Raw genomic sequence first — 18,505 nt, 5'->3', positions numbered from 1 at the left:
ATATGATTGAGATCTTAATTACTTCTCTATTTTTGAAAACCCGTATAAATATTTGTTTTATGTAAATAAGAAAAGTAGCCTGCTATAAAATATGTTTTTATTTTGTTTGTGTATTTAAAATATAATATAGCCATATTGTGTACATATTTATATTGATACGGTCTGTATAGAAAGTTGAATGATTCGCGTATTAGAAGAAATAAAGAGTGTGTAAACAAAAGAGGACGGTGCCCACGTGTTGGTAAAAATGAAACTCTAATGCATGGGCGTCTCTAAACGGGTCGCTTTCTTGCATGTGTTTCCAGTGAACAGAAATATGACACACCCCGGTGTTTTAGGTTCAGTCTCTAGGGTCGCCGGCGTGGGCAGGGCCCGGTTTCAGCCGTGCTGCGGGTTCACTCCGAGGCTGGCGAGTCAGGAGGGCTCTGAGCCGAGCGGGAGGCCGGGTCCCGGCACAGGCGGAGAGGGAGGCCGCGCTCGGCAGCGTGGAGCTGTCAGCAGGGCGGGAGGAAGGGGAAGAGGCGGAGCGTGGGCGCAGCGGTGCCAATAACACAATCAGGCCCTTGTGCGCCTCTGCTGAGGCGGTCACCGGCGCGCAGGCCGCCGCATTCACCAGCGCGGACTCGGGGCGATGCGGGCCCAGGCCTCCCGGAGCAGCGCTCGCTGAGCGGATCGAGGCCGCGGGGGCACCGGCAGAGGCGGCGGGGCTGTGAAGGTGAGTGCCCGGCGCCGTCTGCGGCCTCCGGTGCGCGCAGGGCTGTGTGGAAGGGGCGCGCTGGCTGCCCTCGGAGCCCCCACGCCGGGGCCTGAGGCCCTGCACGGGCGGCTCCCGGCCGGGCGCTTCCTACAAAGGGGATCGACTGAGGCAACGTGCCGCCGGCCTGTAAGGAAGCGCGCCAAGGGATCTGTGCAACTGATTTGGCGCCAACGGAGATGAGGTGGTGCTGGCAGGGAAGCTCGAGCGCTGCGTCTTCTGCAGGAAGTGCAATGTAAACAGAGTGCACGCGCTGGATAACAGCGCCTCCCCGGCACTGGGATCGGATCACCCCATGATCCGCTCACAGGTGAAAGGACTGGCAGGGACGCCTCCGATCCCCTGATCCCAGTGTCCCTGCCAGGAAACCTGGGCCCCGCACATGTGGCCTGATTCTGTGCCCATGTGATTCTGTCAGGTTGCCAGTTCTGTGTCTAACGCTTATTGCTGCCCGTTTCTTTTACCTTACTTGTGACTACTTGTGACTTCTTGTGCCCATCGAGGACAGGGCACTTCCAGATAGTTGCGTGGTCTAGGCAACGACCCTTTACCCGAAAAAATGTTGCTTTCTCTGACCTCTTAAAAAAAAGTGTATTCCTTGGTTTTGACGTTGTTGACAAGGCCCAAACAAAGGTCAGTCACACTAACACGGAAAAAGCATTCGTTAAACTAATAAAATGTCGAAGAATGGCATACGATAAGTGCTCTCCCCAAATCGTCAGAATGTTTTGTCATGATGTTCTAAAAGTTTAATTCAACATTACTCACTTCCTGTTAGTTGCCCGCGGTTGCAACTTCCATAAGTTTACAACTAATTCCCAGTGCTCGTGTGATCACTTGTTTATTGGTTATGTTCTCTCTTCTGTGTGTATGTGCTGACTTGTAATAGGTTAGCCATTGATAACATGTACGGATACGTTCGCGCCCCCTTTAAATCCAAACAAAGCAGCCTTTCACAAGGAAAGTTCGCGCTACTCGAAAGCTTGTCTGTGGGGATGTGATGTAATTACACCGAGAACTGCTTACTGTCACTTGTGGTTAGTGGTAGACTACTAGAACAACTTTGACCCAGAATATTCAGTCTATTGCAATGCCACAGTAATAAGAAAAGTGCAAAACATTGATTTGTTTTGGACACACCGTCCAATTAACGGTGACTATATAATGTTTTTTCCTAATTATAGAACCATTGATGAACGTTGTCGCATTTATGTAATGATCCCCTCAGTATACATTGGTCACCTGCCTAGCATTATATCAAAAATACAATGGAAAAAAATACGATTGTGATGAACACAGTTGGCGTGCAACTACTAATAACTATGCAGATCTATTTATACTTATTTATCCATTTATATTTAGGTCTAGACTGTATTCCATATGTATATGTAGTGCAAACTTGCACTGTCTAGTATTGACAACGAGCAAAGAAAGGTTAAATGCAGTGTTGGCGCACTCTTAAAAAGAAAACGCACTCTACATGATAGGGATGACATAAGCAACATTTTTATGAAAAAGGAGCTTGGCAAAGGCATGAATTGTAAGGAGAATTGGGTATTTATGAACAATACTATTTTGGTGCACCCGTAATTAATCAAAGTGGGAAGAAATGCAGTTAAAAATAGAAGACCATGTGTATTGGGGTGCAAGCTTCTCTGCCTCATGGAAGGCCATTGAAAGGCCATCTCCCACAAATGTCGTTTGAATTTGAATTGCTGACAACTTGGACATGGTAGTGTATGTCACAACATGGATCTAGTGAACTCCTAGACAAACATTGTTTTAGCTATTGGACCTTCTCGATAGAGAACAGCTCTGTCCTGTCACCCGTGCATACCTTTATTTAGTGTGGTTTGTGCTTTTGCACTATTTAGTTCACAATACAGGCCATCCTTACTTACCTATTTTCTGCAGACGATCAAAATTACATCTTTTATTTCTGACTGGGGTATTTCAAAATGTTGCATTCCCTCGCGGCCAGGCTGGAAATTGCACCATTATAGTTTTAAAAAGTTAAAGATGGAGGCCTAATGTGTCTGTTTCTTTTTCACTTTACTTTTGCTTGAAACCTCGCTCAGTGCATCTCCTTTTCTGAGGGTGAGAAATGGTACCTGTACTGTAAACTGCTTCTGTACAGCGGCCGTGCTGTTTTAATTCTTTCCTGGTATACGATTTATTTTGTTGCTTGTGTTCTGCTGTGCACTTCCTTTTCGGCTGGTATATGACTTAAGCCCCCATGCAAGAGCTGCTGACTTGAGTCCCTGTGGTTGACTATTGAGGGCCCTTCAAAACTACCCAGGTTTCTCTACTTCATTCTTTGTCTAATTTATACAGCACTCTAAGCTTACAAGGATATTGTTTTGACTTCTACTGGGTGATCCCCTGTGTCCGGACAAAGGTACGCCTCTGACGACTCTGATAGGGAGAAACACACGTCACATGCTGCTCTTATACATTCAAGTTAGCTTTGATGGCGTTTAACTAATCCAAAGCTGTAATACTGTGTTTAGAATGGTGGATGTCTATTGTAATTTTTCAGTCTGGCGTGGATGGCATTAGCTAATCTTGAGCTTTTAATACTTTGCTATAAAAATGGCAAAGGGCTTTGTCGCTTTTCTAACATACTGTGGATGGTACTTTGCTATAATCCTATGCTTAAAAACTCTGCTATAAAAACAGACATTTGAGATGAACAGATTTAGAGTGACTGTGTTGTTGTAGAGTGCACCATATAAAGGAGCTGCACCCCACCTAAAAAATAGAAACTACTCAGGGTTCCCTACTTCATTCTTTGCCCATAAAAACACCTAAAGTGTTGGGACATGGTCAGCACTTGCCATCCAATCACTGTAGTGGACTTTTACATTATTCACCTCCAAATGTCATTGTAGTGATGCTCTAAGGATGTCAATACTGTTCTCAAACAGTAGCACCTGTATACAAGTAGGACAACATCCAGGCAAGAAGGTGGTTGCGACCCAGCTCCATGTCACTAATGCCATATTTCTAGCCCTGGCCCTTCTTTTGCCAACCTAATGCATTGGGTCTTACTTTGCATCTGTTGAACCTACTGAATTAATACACCTGAGGCAAACAGTTCTAACCGAGAATCCCAGGACTTGGAAAAAGGTGTCATGACCACACTATGTGAGATGGTAACCGTAACTGTGATTGACAGCGGTATCCACAAACTCTCAAGCCCATGTATGGTAACATCAATGTCACTCTTCCTTGTTTAAGAAGCAGGAGCTGCCTCCATTCCTCCTGGCCAATTCTTGGCTCTATGGTTTAGTTACCAAGACGCATTTTGACACCTGGCCCAGTCCCCAATTATTGATGCAGAAGGTTGCTCGGCAGGACATTTTGCGGTACCATTACATTAAGCACCTCTGGTTGTGTTGCCAATCGGTGGATAGAAAGGTTGTTCTTCTCAGTTGCTGTGTAACTTACCCCATTGTTATTTATTCTTTATCTGGTTTGTACAGGTGGTACAATGGACAAATCCTTCGGCTTTCAGGGTGTACAGGAAAACCCAAGCTCCTCATTCTCTAATGTCACAAAGTCCCTAAACAGCTGCTAAGTTCCTGTTGCTCAGTTGATTTGAGCTGAATGTGATTTTTAACATTCCTTCATGGCAAAATCTAGTTTGCTACCCTTGCATTTTTATTTAACTTCATTTGGGACACAACCTCCTTTGCAGCCATTCCATGTGCTACAAGAGTATTAACTTCAGGTTCCTTCTTCTATAACTCCATGTTTAATAGATACTCTATGTAAGTCTGACCTTCCATCCCAAGGTCATATCTGATCATTTCAAACTGTCGAATATGGTCGTTTATCTTCTTTCCTGGACTCTGTACTTCTAGTCCGATGAACCTGTGCACAGCCCTAATTTATGATGTGACACTGGCTGCAAACCGGGTCATTTGTACTATTTGGATCCTTGTAAGATCTTCGTGGTGTGCCTGATGAGGACATGGTCGCTTTTCTCCATTGCGTTGTCTGTTGAAACCTGCTTGTTTGCTTTCCAAAGATATCTGTTTTTGAGCACTAAAGGGCAGCTGCGTTTAATAATTAAAAAAAGAAACCTACTCTGTTTATGTACATTCAAGCTAATATGCTCATTCTGCTCAGACAGTGCTTTACAATCTATTTGCACAAAAGGATGTATTGAGCTTGTCACTCTTGCATTGGGTTTTGCTTGGTTATCTATTGACGTGATGTGATGACTTAATATATCTGGGTGTAAGCATAAGGAAAACTACCGTACATGTGTTAACTGGTTTTCTAAGAAAATGTATTCCTTAGAGTACTGGTGCCCACCGGACACTGCTTATTCTGCTGTGGTGCTTTGTTTTAAATATTTGAAGCTGCGGGAAGTGACGCAGCGCACATAAGGAAACCAAATTCTGTGTGTCTATCTCTATCCTTTTTATTTATGTATGTATTTATTTATTTTTATCGAGCATTACATAATTTCAGTAGTGCTGTATGGAGTGTGCACGTGTTTGCCAATGGCTACTTAAAAGAAATAAAGCATATAAGAGTGGACAGTTGACATGAATGTAATTTTATTTGGCAGCAGTAATGTTTACAGCCAAAACTTTGTTCTAGAAGACATATCCCTGTGAGCAGAAGGTTGGTTGATGTAATCGAATGTGAGTGATTGAAGCATGGATGAATCACGTGATGGTATAAATTGTAATAGCGAAAAGTCTTCTAAACATGACCAATAAAATAGACCAGCACAACTACACATCTTTCCACTATTTGATGGTCACGGACTAAGACAGTCGCCCTTCCATTAGAATTTCTTTATGGCTGTTTTAAACATGAGAAGTGATGAGTGTGCTCAAATTGTGTTTGTGAGGGGGTGGTGAATTCCAGTAGAAAGGACCCAAAAAAGTAGTACAGCCAGAATTTTGGGCAGTTTAAGTGAAAAAAGCAAGATCCATTTTGCCAATGGAAATGTGGCAGGCCCAGGTATGCAGGGACTGTGCCGTGGATAGCTCTAAAATTCAGGGTTACCTCATTGTATGGAGTTCTAATTTTGGTAGCGAGCGTATCAGTTTGTTGTAGGCAGGATGAAGAAGGGGTATGATTAGGGAGATTGAATAAGCTGCTGGTGGCATACTTCTATGGTGGAGAAGGAATATTGAGGGAGACTAAGGTTAGCTGATTACAGTAGTCTAGCTTACTTAGTGCTGGTGAGTTGTTCTTCGGCATGGTAGAACGGTGAATGGGTGATCTTTCCTGTGCTTACAATTTGATATCATGCTGTGGCTATGGTAGTGAGAAGGAAAAAACATAGAACGTCAACAGATAGCGACCAAGGCATACACGCTGTGTTTTTATAAAGCACAGAAGTATAATAGAATGATTTATTTAGGCCAATTGTTAGATTATATCTCTGGAATTTTTGAGTTTGAGTGCTATTAGTTGTCTGGCATTTCAACCTCTTTTGCAGTCTTGAGTTCTCATTAGGACTGTAAAGGACATTCTAGATAGTGCAAGAGCAATGGTACGTGTCCTTAGAGGAAAGGTATGTTCAGGAGGTAGCTGAACCCCTGTATTTATTAACAGCCAGCGAGGGCATTAAGGTTGGAATTGGGTCTGATGAGCATCAAATTAAAGTATTGGCATAGAACTTCAAATTAAGAGTTCTGTTTGATTAATGCACCTATAGGTATGCAGAGACATTCGATTAAATGCTTCCTTTAGTCCAATATTTTTACTCCTTGGACAGTGAATCTTCATAATGTTATGAAGGCTATGGAAATATCAGCAATACCTAATTTAGGGGAAATTTAGACTGCCCAGAAGAAGAAAAAACTGAGAAAAACTTGACTAAAGACTTTTCTATTAAAACTGTTTTATAAAAAACCATGCACATTGTCGTTATCACCTGCTTGTATTTTCCACAGTGTTTGGACAGCAAGGAGACTATTGCCGGTTTTTAGAGATCTTTAGATTCGATGCTTGCCGGATTTAATTCTAACTGTTATGTAGTGTTACATTATAGTGTGGGTAAATTCTTAGAAGAAGTAATGAATAGCTTGGTTTGATGGGAGGCGATACTGTACAATGTATTATTGCATTAGCATGCTGTTAATTGAGCATGTAGACTTAAGGATATTACAGAATCATAATTGCTAGGGACGTGACGTTTCGTCCTGACTATAGTATGTAGATTTGGTTATCTGTCCTGAATTTTAATTGTGCCTGTTTACATCCTATTATCTTACAGTTCTGCATTGGCTACCCTTTACTTTACCATACATGTACAATTCTAACAGAAATTCGTTTTTGGAGAAGATAACCATAGACTAGACACGTGGAGTGGTAGGGTATGTTACCTTTGTGTCTAAAGTGATCTGTATTGGCTTACTAACTCAACAAATACTGCTTTTGGGTATTTTTCTTAACTAAGTGATTTATTATAGGACTAGATGTGATGCTGAATTTATGATTTTTTTTTTGTATTCTTTAATTGTTTTTATGGGATATCTTTGTGTCGTCTTTGTGTGACGTTTTGACCATAATTAAACAAGAAATGAAATGGAACTGCCAGCGAGTGAACAATGGGATGAAGAGCCCACAAGTCAATGATCAGATTCACTTGCCTCGAGACCGCAAAGGTTGCCCTGTTTTTTTTTTTTTTTTTTTAATTTTTTTTTTTTTTTACCTCTTGGGCTGTTAATAAATACAAGTGTTTTTGCTCCCCTATGAACAGGCTTTTCTTTAAGTATACTTACCATTGCTCTTGGGCAGTTGACTGCATCCTTATGATTTGGATAATTGCCCATCGTGGTTTGGGGTGTTAAACCCGCCTAAAAAATGAATTCTCTAGTAAATAGTTGGATACAATTGCATTCAGTCGGGTATGGTGTAGTCTGTAGGATTTCAACTGGGATTTTTACATGCCCACTTACAAAAACACACACTCCCTCGTTTTTGTTTTGAAGGCCTTAAAAAAAAGTTGTTTGGTTTGGAAAATGTTGTTTTTAGTGCCCCTAATAATCCGCCCCCCACTATCTTTTCACTGCCCCTTAAGCCCCCCTTCATGTCCTGCTTCTGGTATAATGTGTTTTAACAAGATGACCAGATTGTTGAGAAATCTAAAGCTCACCCGCTCCCCATTTTATTGACCAAGCTACACCACTGAACCTTGTTTTCACAGTGCGTGCTACGTTGACTTTGCGCTCTTCGTGACACAATACTTCACATGGGATATGCTACTCTTGGTTATTGCCTCAGACCCTGGAGTAAGTACATGCCTCCTTATGTATTTTCACAATTGGTGTCGCACATCTAAGTCATAGGTCACCTTTGGAACATGGATACCCATAAATAGCCGTTTATATATCTTAAGATGTCCCATATACCTGTTCTGATGAGACCTCGAGACTGCATAAGAGGCTAAAACATTGACAGCAATTAAAACGCACACAACTTCAAAAGTTAGAGATTACTCAGTCTTATGTCTAAACAAATCCGTATAGAGTAGTTGTGCACTTTTGAAAGATGCAGTGTTTATACCTCGTTAACTAACTCCCTCTTCACTTCCTCCTTTCTGCACTTTTTTGCTTCTTGCTGGGGGCACGCTGCACTTTCTTTTTATAGTTTCGATAATACCTCTATTGTAATACTTATGTTCTCTTCGCATAATATATATCAACATCCCTTGATTTTTGTATACCTTGTAGGGCTGAATTATGTGTATATACATTCAGTGTATGCAATGATTTTCACTGCCTAAATCTTTTTTTTTTTTCTAAATTACTTTCAGTTGAACCATTATTTTCGAGTATAATTATATATCCAAGTTCATACTGCCCGATGGGTCACACGTGTTTTTCCATAACATTTGTGTGCAATGGCTTATGTTGCGTTTTTTTTTTCTTTCCACGCGGATGAATGGCATACATATTGAGCAGATATCACGTGACTTTTGTATACAAAGACATACCCCACAGTTTTCAAGCAGACAACTGCCCATGCCGATTATGCGTAGTTTTGTTGAAAGTTACCTATATTACGCTTGGTAAGAATTTATGCCTTTTTTGCCAAATGGTACATTGAAACACTCTAACAGTAGAGGAGTTAATGAGGAAAGCTTGTAATCCCTGTTGACCCAAAAGGAACACAGAGGTTGGTTGTGGTTAATGATTGGAATGTGCTCAAATTTTGTCCCATGGGACTCCGTTTAACGATCCTCAAGGCTGGTGCATTACATCCCAAGTGACGCAGTGGTAAGGCCTGGTTGTAATTGTCGGTAAAGTGGTGGCCCTGCTCGAGGTGCAAGAGATTGGATACTTATCTGAGTAGGCTGTTTATGTGTTTTTTTTTTTTTGTGTGAATCTTAGTTAAAGTGAATTTGCAGTAAGGCACATAGGGATTTTTTCTGCGCAGTCTTGTGGCCTTATGCCCTTTCCCCATGTCTAAACTGTTCCAAGCATACATAAAAGATTCAAGATGTGGAGCTGGGGCGGAGGATCATAGTGTGGTATATATCAGGAGATCTTGCTCATGTTCATGATCATGTTATGCTCTTGCTTCAGAAAACCTAAAGCCTAACAAACCATGATTATGCGTATCCAACTGAGAGCTGTTGAAGATAGGTTGTAGTTCTGAGATCCTGACTTTCCGTTGTCTGATTCTTCAAAAGAAGTTCTTGCAGCTGGTTTCACTTTTAGCACTGCACTTGATATTTGCTGAAGTGTTTAGTCGTTCTTTTTAGTTTCTTGATTTCTGTGGCAAGTGTGGTGATTTACAATATGCTTTCTTTTTGTGAATGAATGGTGCCAGTGTAGTTCATTTTCCAGTAGATTATTAAAAATCATGTATGTATGTGTTTTTGCTTTTGTTTTGTTTGGGTATAACCGGAATACAACAACCCGTTTATCATGGTGCATGTATTGTGTAGTTACTTGTTTAATTGTGAGCTTCTTAGTGGCTGTAATTTGCCCAGGATTTGGAAAGGTTATATTGTTGTTATATTTTTGAGGGCACTGATCCTTTTTTCACCAGCTTCTGAAGAAATTGGTTAAAAATGGCAGTGGGCTTCTTAAGTGGCAGTGTGTTTCACTTGGTACAAGAGTTCTATGTAGATCATTTGTGAGTCACTAAAAATCTTACATTTTTCCATATGAAACTCACCATATAAACAATTCGGCCCCTCTTAACGTATACATTTTCCTTGGGGCTACATCTCCAATCCTGCCCCGAGTCAACAGCTTACCCCAAAAGACTGGTTACATTTGAGCACCGCTAATATTCACTTTTATCTAGGCTTCTGCTGTTCTCACTTTGTTTATCCTGTGTAAATATTTAAAACGATGGCATCACATGCCAGGAAATCAATATGATGATAGACCTAGATGCACAAAAACATTTAGATTTGTTTTCAATATCTTCTCTTTTTTTGTGCTTCTTGATGCCACGTTACACAAGAAAACACGTTGTCTGTATTTGTCACGCTAAAGCGCGTAAGGCCCTACTAAGTTGGTGTCCTTTTGGGAATTGAAAAGACAGAAGACACCAAACAGTAACTGTATGTGCTTCTGTCCTGTGCCTCATTCCACATGCTGCCTGCATAGGAACACAGCGGGGAAGTGCTCCTAAAATTGTCCATACTTTGCAGGGTACAGTTGACATTTAGGGGGAAAATGAGCTTCTTCCCAGTGTGCACTTTTAGATATTTGAGATTTGCGCTAATCTATATTTATCCAGGTTGAGCTTACCAGACCGGTCAAGCTGTCCATTTGCAAAATACCTATTGTGGGCTTAAAAAGATCTTCCAGCATAAATCCGGCCCTGACGCGACCGCCCTCAGGCTTACTCCCACTACGGTGGCATCCTTGGCGTTTCACGGTCAGAGGAGCTCTTCCTGAACTTTTTTAAAAATTGAAAGATTACCCTTTTTACTCTTGCTGTATTTTAAAATATATTGCTCTGCTGAATTTGCACATTGGCTCACCTCTGCTGAATTTGCACATTGCCAATTGTACTTGGGGTACTCTGGGCACATGCACACGAAACCGACCGCCCGGCACGAGCTGTGTTCAATGCTCGGCGGGTAGTTGGGTCCTGTGCATCACTTCCAGTCCTTGCACTTCAGACGCACAGGGCAGCGGTCTAGTTGCTGCACCTGGCGTCGGAGGAAGTAGCATAAATCTAGCCCCTGACGCGACCCCACAGCGGACGCGCCGAAGGCGCGCCTAAGGCAAGCCCGGCTGCGCCCGTTCGCGCCCGACAGGGGCCAGGACCCCTGCATTTTTTCCCCCAGCACGCATCCGGTATTCCAGCGCACTACTGCGGCAGTTAAATAACGCACCCGAGACCATCTGCATCCATCATATGCACCAGAAAACCCCTTATCTAAGTGTCCTCGTTGTACCTTCTCCTTCACCCCCCATTTCCAGGCACTGCCTCTAGCAAGTGCTGCACACAGCCTTCTGCTTTTAAATTGTAGATCTCTCCCTAAGCACTCCATGGAAATTTCAATCCTACTTCAAGATCTTGCCCCGAGGCTCTATTTTTAACTGAAACCTGGCTCAATGCCAGCTCCGAACCTGACCTAGTTCAAACGCTACCCCAAGGGTATGTAATGCAAAGGGTAGACAGAACCAAGATCAAAGGTGGGGGAATTGCAATCATTTATAAGGACCACCTCACCTGCCGCTTACTGGGCAGTCCCCTCCAGGAGTGTGAGAATGTACACTTCCTGTTGGAATTTTCCCCTCTCCTCTCTCTCTCAGGCATTCTGATCTACTGCCCCCCCGGGCCGGTTGGTTCCTTTTGTAACTCCTTGCTAGAAACAGCCATCAATCTAGCGGGCACTTCCACTAATTTCACACTCCTTGGCGATTTGAACTTACACTTCAATGATCCAGGAGTTACCGAAGCAACTGAACTAGCCAATGCTCTTGCTGCACTCCAACTGGTGCAAAAAGTCCTTCTACCCACACATGAATTGGGATATTGTCTTGAACCGGTTTTTATCAAATCTGGAGAATCTCCAGGGAAGGGATTTATTTATTTATTTATTTTGAAAGTTTTATATAGCGCGGACAAGATCCTTGCAGATATCAGAGCGCTTTACAAAGAGAAGTACATGAGGGAGCATAGTCAAACAGATAAATCAATAGGTCAATTAATACAAATAGGTGGCAACTAAGCCCAACATGACATGAGTACAAAATGGTACAAATAGGTGGCTACAAAGCCAAACATTTGAGTAATAAGACAGTTCATACAAATAATCAAAAGGGTCAAACATGTAGTATAGATCGGTGCAGAGTACTAACAGTGGTCAAGATAATAGTTCAGGTGTATTTAGCCATGAGGATAGCTTTTACTTCATTTTTAAAGAGTGTGGTGGAAGAGATAAGCCTGGTTTCGGGCGGGAGAGAGTTCCAGATCCTAGGCGCCATTCCCGAGAAGGAGCGCTTATGTTTTTTCCTTCCGGAATCTTCGAGGTTTCAACAGAAGATTGTTTGTGCCTCTGGTGTTTCTAGCTCCTCCAGAGATTCAGTTTCTGAGCGAGGTATCCAGGTGAGTTTAGATGTACCGCCTTGTGTGTCATGCAGGCGATTTTCAGATGTATTCTAGCTTCAAATGGCAGCCAGTTCAGGGATTTCAAGTCAGGGGTAATATGGGAGTGTTTTTTTGACCCAGTGATGAGTCTCGCTGCAGCATTTAGAGAAGCTCTTAGGGGTGCGGTTGTAGTTAGGGGGAGTCCACAGAGGGCGATGCTGCCGTATTCAATTCGAGGGATGACTAGTGCTTGTACTGCCGTTTGGAAGTCTTTGGCTGGGAGGTAGGGTTTAAGTTTCCTCAGAGTGCTGATCTGGAAGTTTGCTCCCTTTGTTGCCTTGCTGATATGTTGCTGCATGTTCAAATTGGTGTCGAGTGTTATGCCTAGGGATTTTGCTGAGTCCACGATGGTGGGTTGGACATTGAGTGCGGTTAGGTCTTTAAGCCAAATTTGAGTGTTGGAGACCTTCGCTGGAGGTGAGATCAGAAGGAACTCTGTTTTCAGGGCATTGAGTTTGAGATGATTATCTGCCAGCCAGGATTGGGTGCATCTGATCGTTGAGTTCAGGAGCAAGATGTCCTTGGGGGACTGTAATTTGAGATAAAGTTGGGTATCATCTGCGTACATGTGAAAGTGTACATTGGATGCTTGTAGCAAGGTGGTGAGCGGTTCCATGACTAGGTTGAACAGTGTTGGGAATAGAGAGGATCCTTGGGGGACACCTAGCGTTACGGGTATTGGCGAAGACATCAGGTTGTTGCTCTTGAATTTCTGCGACCTGTTGTGAAGAAAGGAGGTGAACCACTTGAGAACAGTTCCAGATAAGCCCATTCTTGTGTTTAGGAGCTCAAGTAGATTCTCATGTTTAACGGTATCAAATGCTGAGGAGAGATCAAGGAGGATGAGGAGGCAGGTGTCGTTTTGGTCTAGCATTTGAAGTACGTCGTCAATTATGTGAGTCATAGCCGTTTCTGTACTGTGCCCTGCTCGGAAGCCTGACTGGTGCGGGTTGAGGAGATCAAATTGTTCAATGTGTTTAGACAATTGTAGTTGTGCGCATTTTTCCAGCAGTTTGGCGAGAGTGGGAATATTGGTAATGGGACGGTAATTGTTGAGATCAGAGGGGTCGGCTGTAGGTTTCTTTAGGAGAGGTGTGACCTGACCAACTTTTAGGGAGTCAGGTATGCTTCCTTGTTGGAGAGAGCTGTTGATAATTTTAGTCCAGAGAGGGATAAGAAAGGGGGTAAAGTCTTTTACTGCTGCAGCAGGAAGGGGGTCCGTGAGGTGATTGGATGGTTTCAGGGTGCTGAGCAGTTTGCCAATTTCTTCTTCTGAGTATGTGCCAAAGGTTGACCATGTGGCATTGTTTTTTGGTTCAGTGGCTGCTAGGCACTGGGGTTTGGAGTAGAGGCTTGCGTCAATGAGGAGATCGCTCTTTATGTTGTCAGTTTTTTGGGTAAAGAAAGCAGCGAAGTCTTCACAGGATGGTGCCTCACGCGCAGTGATGAGTGGTTGGGGTTGATCCTTGGATTCTGATCTGATTAGCTCAAACAGCTTTCTCGGACGGTTTTTTGCTTGGTCGAGCTGGAGGCTGAAGAAGTCTGATTTTGAGCGTTTTATTTTCCTGAAGTAGGCGTTTCTCTTTTTCTTCAGATTTTTTTAGGTGCATTGCCCCATACCTATTCCCTGGTCTGATCACCACCTGGTGCCCCTAGCCTGGCACCCTCAAAAATCATCTACTCCCCTCGCCCACCCCATAAGGACCCTCATTCGACCCTGGTCCAAGCTCCCCCAGGAAAAATTGATCCATGTACTGGAAAATAACAGACCTCAATAAGTCACCTTCCCAGTTGCAATGTATAATAACTTCTGCGGCTGGATATAGAACTCCTTGGACCAGGTCCTCCCTAAAGCCCGGATCATAAAAAAAGAACGGCTCACAGAGATCGCCTTGGTACTCCACCGAATTACGAACTCTGAAACAGAGCTGTAAAATCCTAGAAAGACGGTGGAGGAAAGATTTTGCTCCCAATAGTAAGATCACCTACAGAAAGGCTATATCTAATTATAGAGCAGAGATGAAGAAAGCCCAAGCTTCCTTCTATGAGAAAAAAATCCGGCTAGCCTCCAATTCCCCCCGAGAGACATTCTCCATCATAAAAAGGCTCCATAAAAGCCCAGTTCCCCCGGCCCCTGCAGACCCCCACGGTGCCCTCTGCGAGAAGCAGGCTGAGTTTTTTGACACAAAAATTAACAACATTATCAAATTACTTGCCCATATTGACCCGTTAGGCTCAAACCCTTCCCTCGACCTCCCTTCCACTGCTCATCGTCTGGAGCTCTTTCCTCCACTCCCCATGGAAACGCTCTTGACTATAATGTCGTCAGTCAAAAGCGGATCACCCAGAGACCCAGCTCCTCTGAGCATCCTACTGAAGGTAGCACCCATTATTGGCCCTACGATCATCCAGGTCATCAATTCCTCACTAAGCACAGGAATAGTCCCCCCCCCCCCCCCCCCCCCCCCCTGGAAAGATGCGATGGTCAAAACCCTACTCAAGAAGCCCCAGCTAGACCCCGCAGACCTGGGCAACTATCGCCCTATCTCCCTTCTGCCAGGGATCGCAAAAATCACTGAAAAATATGCTAATCATATTCTTTCAAATTTTCTGGACACTTTCAACCTATTACATCCAACCCAAACTGGCTTCCGCCCTTGGCAGAGCACGGAAACTGCACTGCTAGCGGTGGTTGTGGAAAGCAGGAACATTTTAGTTGGTGGAGGCTCAGCGGCCATCATACTTCTGGACCCGAGCGCAGCATTCGACACTGAATCACCAAATCCTGATTCCCCGCCTCAGCAACTTGGGCGTAGCCGGTATTGCTCTAAGTTGGCTTTGCTCCTTCTTAAAAGGACGATCATTTCGGGTCTTTGGAGAAGGCGTGTTTTCCAAATCCCGGCCCCTCCTGTGTGGTGTTCCACAGGGCTCATCTTTCAGCCCTACTCTCTTTAACGCATATATGCCCCCCCCCCCTAGCCTCGATTGTGGCTCCTTTTGGGATCCACATGGTCACCTACGCTGACGACACCCAACTGGTCGTAGCATTGAATCAGCCCACTCACTATTCTACGACCCTGAAAACATGTCTTACGGAAGTAGTAAAATGGATGGGCGCATCCCATCTGAAATTAAATGGTGAAAAGACTGAGATCATGACCCTAGGCAACCTTGACAACTCATCGCTTAGATCTCTCTGGTCAGCATGCATGGGCCCGGTACCCATACCCAAACCTGAAATAAAGAGCCTGGGCATCTAGTTAGACCTTAATTTGACTTTCAAAACTCAAGCTAGACAGACAATTGCAACCTGTTTCGGCCTGATCAGACTGGCCAGGAAGGTACTTCCCCTGCTCCTTCTCGAAGCCAAAAAAATCATGGTGCAATCTCTTCTTCTTTCGAGGTTGTACTACGGCAATGGGCTTTACCTGGGAGCTCCTAGCTCTGTGATCAATAAACTGCAGACTGCCCAGAACTGCGCAGCCAGACTGCTCACAGGAACATCCAAATTCCTGTCTGCAAATCCAGCCCTCGGTCTACTACACTGGCTCCCAGTGAAAGAACAAGTTATGTTTAAATCACTGTATCGTGCACAGGTCAATGCAGGGGACTGGTCCTCCTCTACTCTCTGCTGTAATTCAGCCTTATAAAGCAAGGAGAGAACTTTGCTCAGATGAACTCCTCCTAGTTAACATCCCCAGAATTAAACGAGCCAGAAGTGGCGGCAGACTCTTCTCCCTCCAATGCCGGCAGGCTTTGGAATGCTCTGCCCCTTCACATCCGGAAAGTGACTGGTCATCTTGCCTTCCGGAAACAACTCAAAACCTTCCTGTTCCCTTGAATTTTGATTTTTCACCTGGTCATGAGTTTGCCTCGCGCTGGGAGTCCTTCTGGTAGCCACGCGCTTTACAAATATTCATTTAATTTAATTTAATTTCATTTCATATGGTGGAACTATATTTTCATAAAGTTTTGCCTATTACTGTTGCAGCATATTTATATAACCGTTCATCACTCGAAGAGATTGCGTGATTTGCATAGAATCAAAGGATGTTGGGCAGCGTCGCTGAGACTCGAACTGGGATCCTCCGCTCTTGAGTCAGCAGCTCTGGCCACAGCGCCACATCCTCTCCACTGTCATGTTATCTGTCAGGGAGTTCTTTCCTTCTCCCGGATGATGATTGATTAAAACAGCTCTTTATTCCTTACATAGACGAAACCAGTGCATTACCAATGCTTGTTCTTTTTGGTTGTGTTTTATCAGAGTGCACGTGATGTCCGGTTCTCTCACTTATGTGTTTTTCGCTGCCCTCAATCTCTGCTTCTTGTGCATGCTCTGTGTTTACACTCTCTCTCGGCTTCTCTCTTTCTCCTCTGCCGATAGGTCCCGAAGGATGGCTTTACCACTGCTTGTTTGCTTCTGCTCTCTCTCTTCAGAAGAGTATGCCATTTCCACTTAAATGCTCTGCTGTAATGCTCCGAGTCTCAGAAAGGTCAAATATTTAGGACTCATTTTGAAAACTGCTCTACCTACACAGTAAGTGATGACATCTGGAAACAAGTGTTGGCAAAGCCATTAGGTGTGGTTTTGACATGCTGGCACAATTTTTCACCTTTTAAAAAAAATCTTTTTCACTTCCACTTGCCGGCCATTAACTTGTAATAAAGATTGTACATATAAAAAAATAACACAATTCTGTATAATTTTAATGCAACCCTTTGGGTTTCTCCCGAGCATGCTTAGGAGAGGCACCTTAACACACTTTAGTTTTAATCTATACCACAGGAAAACCTGTTTCTTGTTAGTACAAAGAACATATACTATTGGCTTTAAATTACTGTAACCTGAAGGCAAAGTTTAAGCATACAAAGGTGACAAAAAATAGCTAGCAATGACAACCCAATGCCTCTGGGTTTAATGTGCTAACGCTTGCAGCATAAACAAATTAAAGCAGGCAAGAGTTGCCAGAGAGGGTTATTGTTGTAAAGTAGTTCTTCACATGCAGTTTAATGCAAGCTCTCAAATGCAGGTGGCAGGATAAATCCAAACAGCCAGTAGCATTAGATGAAAGAGTTTAACAAAATCTGAAGACCATGGGCGAAAAAGGCTGGTATAAAAAAGCAAGTGGTTCAAAGGGTCGGGTCCAAAGACCACTTTTATGTATATTGTAAGCAATAGGTTTGTTTGCCAGCCATTCTGCCAAAACCCAGACATGATAAAGAATGGAAGGAACTAAGCATTGGCAAAGTACTCATCCTAGTTTTGGAGGGCACATCGTTTGAGGCCGATGTGCGCATGTGATTAGGCAAAATGCAGTAGAGCGAATGGCTGCAGTGGTTTCACCCATTTTTACATGCTCTAAGCTGTGGTGGGTGCAATCAATAAGTTGAACAGTCCAAGGGATAAAAAGAGCTGACCCAAAGCCCCAATATGGATGTTGTTTAAGATGAATTTGGTTACATAAGGTTGGTGATAACAGCTAAAGCCATCTTTAGGCTAGACCTAAAAGACAACTGGTGAAGTGTTTTGTTGCTAGCACGTGTTGTTCATTAAAGTACCAGCATTCTTTGTGAAAGTCGTATACTTAATGGTTGTACAATAGCAGTGTTTCTGGGCAAAAACATCTTTATTTAAGCCAGCGAAGTGCGTCTCTGAAAACCAAATCGGTGGAATGTACAGGTTTGTGATTTTGTCATTCCTTGCATATCTTGATTTCGTTGGTTTTTAATATTCCTTCATTGTCTGATGCCTATTACTGTTAGAAAAGGAATGAATTTTGAGGATCCATTTGGAGGTATAAAGTTTAATTGCATTATTCGGATCCATGCAAGAAAAAAACCTTCCATAAAGTGAATGCTAAATCCAAAGATTAAATTGTACAAGTAACCATGTAATCTGTTGCAGGATCAAACATAGTGTGCAAATGTATCTTTTTCCAGGGAATCGAATTACTTTCCTCCACAATTAAGGCTGTGACTTTCCAGAGTTGGTCCCTGGCATTGCAATTTGAAGACTGGCATGCTTACGATTCTAAAGCTGCATCCTGTAAGCAGAACTCCTGTGTTAATTCGCAGCTGGTACTAAATTTGTATACAGTAGACTATTTTGTTTTCATTTTTATAGCTAACTCTCGTTAATGTAAAGGCAAAAGT

General features: G+C 43.3%; 1 protein-coding gene across 1 annotated transcript in view; it reads left to right on the top strand.

The window, feature by feature from the left end:
* Window positions 1–420: 420 nt before the first annotated feature.
* JADE3 (jade family PHD finger 3) overlaps window positions 421–18,505 on the top strand; it is a 213,292-nt gene continuing 195,207 nt past the window's right edge. Inside the window, exon 1 of the mRNA XM_078658218.1 lies at window positions 421–715. The gene's annotated coding sequence lies outside the window, so the exon portion shown is untranslated. The remainder of the gene's footprint in view (window positions 716–18,505) is intronic.

Source organism: Lissotriton helveticus, chromosome 8, assembly GCF_964261635.1.
Source record: "Lissotriton helveticus chromosome 8, aLisHel1.1, whole genome shotgun sequence".
Taxonomy (NCBI): Eukaryota; Metazoa; Chordata; class Amphibia; order Caudata; family Salamandridae; genus Lissotriton; species Lissotriton helveticus.
The sequence above is the reverse complement of the archived record's forward strand: the minus strand, read 5'-3'. Positions and strand labels throughout refer to the sequence as shown.